This window comes from Colobus angolensis, unplaced genomic scaffold, assembly GCF_000951035.1.
Source record: "Colobus angolensis palliatus isolate OR3802 unplaced genomic scaffold, Cang.pa_1.0 Scaffold284, whole genome shotgun sequence".
In the NCBI taxonomy this organism is placed as follows: Eukaryota; Metazoa; Chordata; class Mammalia; order Primates; family Cercopithecidae; genus Colobus; species Colobus angolensis.
Window position 1 is genome coordinate 4,037,069 of NW_012116088.1, and position 9,972 is coordinate 4,047,040.

The 9,972-nt window shown below is 39.7% G+C and overlaps 1 protein-coding gene and 1 pseudogene across 2 annotated transcripts in view; one reads left to right on the forward strand and one right to left on the reverse strand.

Moving 5' to 3' along the window:
- Nucleotides 1–9,972, reverse strand: part of CD38 (CD38 molecule) — a 73,352-nt gene that overhangs the window by 26,014 nt on the left and 37,366 nt on the right. The window lies entirely within an intron of this gene.
- LOC105516581 overlaps nucleotides 9,509–9,972 on the forward strand; it is a 919-nt pseudogene continuing 455 nt past the window's right edge. Inside the window, exon 1 of the transcript XR_001002508.1 lies at nucleotides 9,509–9,956. The product of XR_001002508.1 is annotated as a cell division control protein 42 homolog pseudogene (transcript). The remainder of the gene's footprint in view (nucleotides 9,957–9,972) is intronic.

Genomic DNA, 9,972 nt, shown 5'->3' on the forward strand with positions numbered 1-9,972 from the left:
ACTATCATCAGAGTGAACAAGCAACCTACAGAATGGGAGAAAAATTTTGCAATCTATCCATCTGACAAAGGTCTAATATCCAGAATCTACAAGGAACTTAAACAAATTTACAAGAAAAAAACAACCCCATCAAAAAGTGGGCGAAGGCTGTTAACAGATGCTTCCTAAAAGAAGACATTTATGCAGCCAACAAACATATGAAAAAAACCTTGTCATCACTGGTCATTAGAGAAATGCAAATCAAAACCACAATGGATACCATCTCATGCCAGTTAGAATGACGATCATTAAAAAATCAGGAAACAACAGATGCTGATGAGGCTGTGGAGAAATAGGAATGCTTTTACACTCTTGGTGGGAGTGTGAATTAGTTCAACCACTGTGGAAGACAATGTGGTGATTCCTCGAGGATCTAGAACCAGAAATACCATTTGACCCAGCAATCCCATTACTGGGTATATACCCAAAGGAGTATAAATCATTCTACTATAAAGACACATCCACACATGTTTATTGGAGCACTATTTACAAGACTTAGAGCCAACCCAAATGCCTATAAATGATAGACTGAATAAAGAAAATGTGGCACATATACACCATGGAATACATAAAAAAGAATGAGTTTATGTCCTTTGCAGGGACACGGATGAAACTGGAAGCCATCATTCTCAGCTAAAAAACACAGGAACAGAAAACCAAACATCGCATGTTCTCACTCATAAGTTGGAGTTGAACAGTGAGAACACATGGACACAGGGAGGGGAACAACACACACTGGGGCCTATTTGGGGGTTGGGGGCAATGGGAGGGAGAGTATTAGGACAAATACCTAATGCATGTGGGGCTTAAAACCTAGATGATGGGTTGATAGGTGCAGCAAATCACCATGGCACATGTATACCTATGTAACAAACCTGCACGTTCTGCACATGTATCCCACAACTTAAAGTAAACTTTAAAAAAAGATAACATGTAAAAATCAATCAATTTAATATGCTGTATTTTGTAGAATAAATGACAAAAACCATATGAGCATCTCAAAAGACACATACAAAAATATTAGACAAAATCCAAGACTCTTCTGATGAAAAAGAAACAGTGAGAAAATTACAAATAAAATGAAATTTCCTCAACCTGATAAAATTCATCTATTAAACTCCACAGCTAACATTATACATAATGGTAAAAGATTGGATGCTCCCCCTGAAGATCAAGTACAGTCCAAAGATGTCTGATTTCATTCCTTATATTCAACATTGTATTGGAGTTCTAGCCAAGGAATTTAGCTGAGAAAAAGAAACTAAACTCATCCAGATTAGAAAGGAAGAAGTAAACCTATCCCCTTAATGGATGACATGATACTGTATACAGAAAATTCTAAGAAATCCACAAAAAGGAAACTGTTAGAATGAATGAACATGTTCAGCAAGGTTTCAGGTTACAAAATCAGTATACAAAAATCAATTGCATTTCTATATACTATCAATGAAAAATATAAAATTGAAATTTAAAAAATTCCATTCATAATAGCAGCAAAACAACTAATATTCTTAGGAGTAAATACAACAAAGAATTACAGGATGGGAATGCTGAAAAATCCAGAACACTGTTAAAAAGTAAAGAAGAACTGAAAGAATGGAAAAACATTCTACATTCATGGATCAGAAGACTTAAGACTTAGTATTTTTTTGTTTGTTTTTTGGTTTTTGTTTTTGAGACGGAATCTCACCCTGTTGCCCAGGCTGGAGTGCAATGGCGCAATCTTGGTTCACTGTAACCTCCGCCTCCCGGGTTCAAATGATTCTCCCGCCTCAGCCTCCTGAGTAGCTGGGATTACAGGCACACACCACCATGCCCAGTTTTTTATTTTTATTTTTTTAGTAGAAACGGGGTTTTACCATGTTAGCCAGGCTGATCTCGAACTCCTGACCTCGTGATCCACCCACCTCAGCCCCCCAAAGTGCTGGGATTACAGGCGTGAGCCACCGCGCCTGGCCAGAAGACTTAATATTGTTAAGATGACAGTATTCTCACAGTTGATCCCAAAATTCATATGGAAATGTAAGGAATACAGAAGAGCCAAAAATCCTGAAAAAGAAGACCAAAGTTGAAGAGACACATACTTCCTGATTTCAAAACTTACTACAGTGCTACAGTAATCAAGACAATTGGTACTAGCATAATGATGTAATCACAGAACCAGTTCTAACCGACCCTACTCTGTTGATAATAGTATGTCAAGTTATTTTACAGGCACAAAGCCAAAAAGTTGTAAGTCACGCAGCCGAAGAATGCAGAAAAGAAGACGTCAACCTTGAATAACACCCAGAAGAAAAATTCCTCTCCTGCCCCACCACAGAAGCAAATGGTCAAGACATGACTGGAACCTGAGGGCCCAAACATTTTTAAAAGCAAGAAACCTGAGCCCAGGCACGTCCAGTGTTAAGACCCCTTACCAAACCTTACCATAAATGGTCTTGTTTAAAGTCCTTCCAATCGAAACCTGCCCCACCAGTGCTTCTGCATACTAGCTTACCCTCCCTAACCCATAAAACTTGTCCCAGATCCCAGATGGGGAGACAGATTTGAACTTTGCCTCCTAATTCCTTGCAAGTCAACCTCATGATAAAGGTTTTGCTTTTCTCAAAAACCAGTTCCATAATATTGGTGTCTCTGTCAGGCAGAAAGCACATTGTTCAGTAACAATGACAGAAATATAGATCAATAGAATAAAGAGTCCAGAAATAAAGTCTTAGAGTTGTCATCAATTAATTTTAGACAAGAGTGCCAAGGCCATTTAATGGAGAAAAAAAAAATCACTTTTCAACAAATGGTGCAGGGACAACAAGATATCCACATGCAAAAGAATAAATTAGGTCCCCTATTTTACGCCACATACAAAAACTGTCTCTAAATGAATGAAAGACCTAAGTATAAGAGGTAAAATTAAAAAATTCTTAGAGGCAAACATAGAATAAAAAAAATTGTCATAACCTTAGATTAGGCAATTATTTCTTAAATATGACACCAAAAGCACAGCAACAAAAGAAAAAATATATAAATTACACTTTATCAAAATTAAAATCCTATGTTCTTCAAAGGACACCATCAAGAAAGTGAAAATAAAATTCACAGAATGGATTAAAATATTTGCAAATATTATTTGTTTCAGGACTTGCATACAGAATAAAGAGCTCTTATAATTCAATAATAAATGGATAACCCAATTAACAAATACGCCAATAATTTTATATACTTTTTTATAAGAGATATAAAAATGGCTAATAAACACATATAAAAATGCTCAACATCATTAGTCACTAGGGAAGTGGAAATCAAAACCAAGAGATACCACTTACCACTCACTAGGATTGGGTTAGGGGTTGAGTTATGTCCCATTTGAAATTCACATGATGAAGTCCTCAGTCCAGTACCTTAAAATGTGACCGTTTAAAAAATAGAACAGTTGCAGGTGTAATTAATTAATGCAAGGGTGGCATCCAACAATCATGTTTTAATAAGCCCTCCAGGCAATTCTGATGCAAGTTTAGGTTTGAGAATCATTGGGTTATACACGAAAATGTGAAGAGTTCAACTGTGGTTTCTTTCCAATATCTGAGCACCATATTTCTACTTCATCCACACTTGCCTTTGAAAGCCCTGCCAGGAAACCATTATTAACCTGGTTTTCTCCGTACATTATATATTTAAGGAAAAAAAAGCTTATTGCATTTTGTATTTCAATATCAATCAAAATTTATGGGGCACCATTGTGGATAGTTTAGAGAAAAGAGATTTGGCATCGATTTTGCTTTAGGGGATCTTGTTTTGATTCCATTAATTAATGCAGTGGCCTTCTCGGGAACTTCCTGTTCCCATACTCCAACTCCCTCATAAAACTCTTCTACATCTTTCCTTAGCAGCATCTTTGCAGACAAAGATGGAAGAATAAGATAATTTTCCGCTATAAAAGATCTGGCTGGAAAGAGAAATTCATGTGCACTGAGCACCTACATGTACCAGATGCTTTCAAAAGTGTGTTCATATATAATCACCAAACCTTGTATTGAGTCCCACAGAGAATTAAAAAACCTCCAAAATTATTTTTATTCTTCTTGGATATATATACCCTACTTCAAGAAACATTACCTCAGCATTCAAGAAAAGTCCAGTTACAAATTTAACAGAATTCCTTGTTTAGATGGAGCAGAGCTATAGAACATTAGAGTTGAAACAGACCTCGGAAAAGTTTGTAACTTAACTCTTTGCCCTTTCTACATCTTATGAATCCGAGCTTTCAGTGTGCCCTACAAATAAGAGAAAATGAGGAGAGGCAATGAGAAATCTGGGGGCAGGTTTTATGAAGCTATCTCTTTTATCCTTAAAGCCAAACACCTCACCTTGGTTGTGCAAGTCAATTTTTTTGTTGTTGGTTTAGATATATATGTTGAAATAAAAAGGGATTGGGACTGCAGTAGACAGGGGCAGATCTTTCCGACTAAAGAAGCAGCAGAGAAGGACTGAGTCATTTCTGGAAGTTCAATAATATTTTTCTTCAAAAATTCTTCTGTTCCAAAATTGGAAGCCTTCATCAGGAGAGATCTAGGAGTGCCTGCAGTTGGGACAGGGAGACAGTGTCGTGGCAATTGTTAGCTCAGCAGCCATTCCTGAGAGCTCATTCTGTGCCTGTAATTCACTCCTTCCTAAACCAGAAGTGTTGTTGAAAGTCATAGGTTCTCAGCCCTGGCCACAATTCAAGTTCACCTGAAGAGTTTTGGAAAAGATGCAGTGCCCACCAAGTCAGAATGGGGAAAGTGGAAGACCCCAGAACTAAGAATTTCTAAAAAGGTCTCCCAGATGATTCTAAGGGTCAACTAGGGGTGATGGCAAGTAACCTAATGAAACCCTTTCATTTCGCAAATGAGGAAAAGGAAGTTTACAAAGGAAATGTGACTAGCCTGAGGTCACACAGCTGTTAAATATTAGACAACCAGTTATTCAACTGAGTTTTCCCCAGCACTTAGGCAGAACCAGAACCCGCAAGTGTCTCCTGATTCCCTCCACCACCTCCCTCCGCTGCTACTGCCTTACTTTACTTCCATTTCTTACAACCAGTTAGCCAACAATCAGCAATGACTAATCATTGTAACAATTATAACAACCACAACAATTACATTTACCAAGTGCTTTCTTCACGTAGCCATCTGGCTAAGCATCTTACAGGCATCTCATTGGATCCTCATTCACACAAACCTATTATCTCCAGTTTACCTATAAACTCAGAAGACCAAATAACTTGCCCAACACTCCACAACTAGAATATCCCAGCCAGAATTTGCATCTTGTACTGTCCAAGTCCAGACCACATACCCTTAGACACTTCATCAGACAGCCTCCCAAGAGGCCATCCCAAACATTGCTTCCAAGAACAGAGAGGAGCCCTCTACAATATTTTTAAAGAAAGAAAAGCTTTTTTAAATAGCTATTTTTCCAGAGCCACCTGACTCAGCCACCATGATGGAACCAAATAGTTACCCGAGAGCCCAGACAAGGCTAATGCAATCAAGCAAACAAATCTGAAAGTAATTCATAACATCATTTTGAACTGTTCAACTATAATTCCTTCATCCTAGTACTTTAAAACCAGGGCATCTTCAATGATTTTCTGTCCAAAAAAAAAACTTGGAGAAATCACCCCACACTGATCAATCCATGTTTTAAGAATAGCTATCCCCGGACAGTAGTATAGAGTTGTTTTGTGACCTTCTATTCTCCTTCTTACATCCTCAATTTTTCTGTGATAAGCATATATTACAATAGGGATCATGACAAAACTTTGATTTTCTTGTTAAATTGCCTGGACAACTATACCAAATGTTGGAGAATCTTGGAGGGTCTTAGGAAATGGGAACATCTCAGGTCCAAGCACCCTTGGTGGTCACCTGTTATTTCTGTGCCTCTCCCAGCTCTCTTGGCCACGATGTATCATTTCTCATCCCTCATCCAGATAAAGACCATACTGTGTAACCAGGTAAGACAATGTTGGTGCCCCAGATGCACGTGCTGAAGTCTAATGATGTGAAACGTGGAGTGGAGTGGAGTGGGAGGCTAGGACTACAGACCTCTTCCAATAGAGCTTTCTCCCCAAACACTTCCTTGCATCCTTAAGCAAAATTGGATACCAAATCACACAAGAATCACAGAATATACCCAGAATCACAGTACGAATAACGTCAGGGAGACAGGTAATAAAGAGGCTTAAACAAAGCAAGGAGAGAATGAGAGAATGGCACGACCTGCAAAGCCCCGCTGGTCCTGCCTTCCTTCCTGCATGGGACACATGCTTTCAGGCCCAGAAGAATGAATACGGCCACTAAGTGAGGTTTCATGGGGTTCCTCACACAGTCAAAGGGATCTAAGGGATGAAGTCTCCAATTTATTTCAGAGAGAATTGTACAGTTTACGTGATCTTCCAGGGAATCATGCCTCATGGATTCTGAATTTAGTTTTCAGAAATAATCCTTTAATCAAGGACACCCTGCTAAGGGTAATCTAGAGATGGATCTCTTTGTTTTAGCAAATATTTTCAGTCTATCTGCCTAGAGCTCCAATAGAAAAGGAGATTAGACCAGCTCACCTGCCTTCCTCTGGCTCCCTCGAGTTCTCTCTCTCTCCTCAAATTGAGTAAAGTGATCCCAGTCTAGCTGCTTTAGCTCCTTCCTTCTGGGACCTCACATGCATGGGTTGTATTGTATGTGGAGATGTTGGTAATGACAAAGCAGTGCAGCCCCCCAACACTCTGGAGCTGGCCTGGTCCCCACAGCTGGGCGTTAGTGTTCTCCACCTGAGCATAATCAACTCCGTGGGACACTAGCATCAGACAAGGCCACTGTGTACGTGGTCTGTCACCATGATAGACCATCATGTGAACACAAGCAAAAACGGCATCCAAACCACAAAGTAACAGCCAAACATCCTTTTATCACAGCTGATAGGAGTGACTACTGCTTCTTTACTTATTACAGCTTCAGCCTCCTCATTCTTGCAGCCCAGGAGAGGAAATTTATTTAAACATCCTACCACAGACTTACCACCATCCCCCTACTTCCTGGCAGCATCCAGGAAAAGCCATCCTCCTTGAACCTTTCCCCCAAATCTCCTAAAACAAGCCCAAATCCTCAGTAAGTCCTTTCTAACGTCATCAGATAAAACCTGTCCCACCCTCATGGGTCCCTATGCTGAGTGTCCTCCCTTCTTGCAGACAGCAACAAACCCATCATTTTCAATTACAGTGTGTTCCTGGTGGTCTTAGGTTGCGGAGGCATTGACAATAACAATCTTGAATGGGATATTTAAGAATCAAAAGGATTATGACAATCGGACTGCCATAATCAGTGTTTATGCTTGGTCAAAGCTCCATGATCACCTTCTGAACAGGACAACTAACCCACTGATGAAAGTTATCCTGGAAGACTGGAGAAGTCTTCATCTGTTAGCAGTTTTCTGCTCACCTCCTCAAACGGTGACCTGAGGCTCAACACAGCATAGGCTGAAATGTCAAGATTCAAGGTCAATGCCATGTTCTCCCCTTTCCTACCATTCTGCTCCTGCCAATGGATCCTAGACTTCTCACTCACCCTATCCCCCCATGCATCATTCCCTCGAGTTCACCTCCTACCACTTCCTTCTACCTTCTCTGACCTACCCAAGGTGGATTGACTCCAGGTGCTCAGAGGGAGGAGGCAGCACTACCAGGAGAAAGGGAAAGTCATGATCACCAAAGAGCATTCACCACCTGCCACTGTGCCAAGTGCTTCACATTTAAATCTCACACTAGTCCATGGGCGGGGTATCAGCACCACCCCTGTTTTCGAAATAAAGAGACTAAAGCTAGAGAAGTTTATTACCTTGTCCAAGTGGCAGAGCTGCCTTACATGCCAAACTTTGTTCTTTTTGCAAAGCAATGCTGCCTCCCACAGGAAATTTACAATCATGGCCCTACGCGCAGAATAGGATTGGTTCTAACAGAAATGAGGATCTGAGACTCCAAGAGTTCTCGTTCCCCTAGATGGTACAAAAGGTTCAAGACCAGAATAGGGCAGAGTTATTCCCCAGTGCTGGGGTAAAGTGAGTCAGGCAAGAAGGCACAGGGCAGGAAGCGGTGAAAACACAGATCTATTCGGTGGTTACATCCAGTTTGTCTGTTGTCAGCCTACTTCAGGTGTCATAGTGCTGTGCTGGCACCTCTCTCTAAACCTGTACCATTCTCACAAAGAGCAACTATGTTTCCAAATCCCTGTCAATTAAAAAACATCACCTTCATAATGTGTCCCTCTCCAGGAAAACTCTCACACCCTAAATCCTCTTGCCTAAAAGCACTCAGATCTTGCAGGGTAATTACATTCATCCTTTGAATTTTACAGCTGTCAATTCCCATAGAGCAGGCTGTCTGGGCTCAAAGAAAACAAGCAGGTTAAAAGCTATTAATTCTCAAATTTAAGGCTATCAGAACCTGTGTTTAAGGTAAAGACTGCCACCTTGTGGGAGAAGTCAGTGATTGGTGAGAGTCACTGCGACAGTTAGGATTATCTAAGTAGAATCTTAAAATCAGAAAACTCTTCAGGCTGAAGGAAAGCTTAGAAATCATGAATTAGCTTAGAAGTCATCAACCCAGCAAATATTTATTGAGCACATACGAGGTGCTAGAAACACTTATGAGAACTTAGGGTATATCAGTGAACAAAACACAGGTCTCTGTCCTTATAGGAGTTTACATTTTACTGGAACAAAGACTGACAATGAACAACAAACATAATTAATATGTAAGTTATAAAGCATGTTAGAAATTTGTAAGTTCTATTGGAAAAAGGTAAAATAGACTAGAATGAATGTCAAGAGTGATGGGGGAGGAGGTGTCAGTGGTATTAAATAGGGTGGCATTAAATACGGTGGACAGTTGACATTAAATAGGGGGGACATATTTGAGTAAAGAATTGAAGGAAGCGAGGGACTTAGCCCCACAAACATCCCAGGAACATTCTAGGCAGAATAAGCATCACAAGCCATATAAGAAAAAAATTAACAAATTGGACCTTAACTAGATTTTTTTAAAAACTTTGCTTTTCAAGAGTTTTAAAAAGTTTCTGTTAAAGAAAATGGAAAGGTAAGTCACAAAATGAAAGAAAATATTTTTAGTACACATCTGAAAAAGGACCTGTTTTCAGAATATATAAGCTTCCTACAAGTCAATAATAACATCAAAAAACCTAATTTTTCTTATCACTTTTAAAGACACGTAATTGCACATATTTTTGGGGTGAAGGGTGACATTTCAATACGTGCATGCAATGCATATGATCGAATTTGGGTAACTGGCATATCCATTATCTCAAAGGTTTATCATTTCTTTGTGCTGGTAATGTACAAAATTTTCTCCTCTCAGTACTTGAAAACATACAATGCGCCCCGGTGGAGAAGCTGAGGTCAACATCAGATTTGAAATATTTAAAGTGGATACAAAACTATTTCAGCAACGCAGACAATTAAGTGTGTTGTTGTGGGCGATGCTGCTGTTGGTAAAACATGTCTCCTGATATCCTACACAACAAACAAATTTCCATCGGAATATGCACCAACTGTTTTTGACAACTATGCAGTCACAGTTATGACTGGTGGAGAACCATATACTCTTGGGCTTTTTGGTACTACAGGGCCAGAGGATTATGACAGATTACGACTGCTGAGTTATCCACAAACAGATGTTATTTCTAGTCTGTTTTTCAGTGCTTTCTCCATCTTCGTTTGAAAATGTGAAAGAAAAGTGGGTGCCTGAGATAACTCACCACTGTCCAAAGACTCCTTTCTTGCTTGTTGGGACTCAAATTGATCTCAGAGATGACCCCTCTACTACTGAGAAACTTGCCAAGAACAAACAGAAGCCTATCACTCCAGAGACTGCTGAAAAGCTGGCCC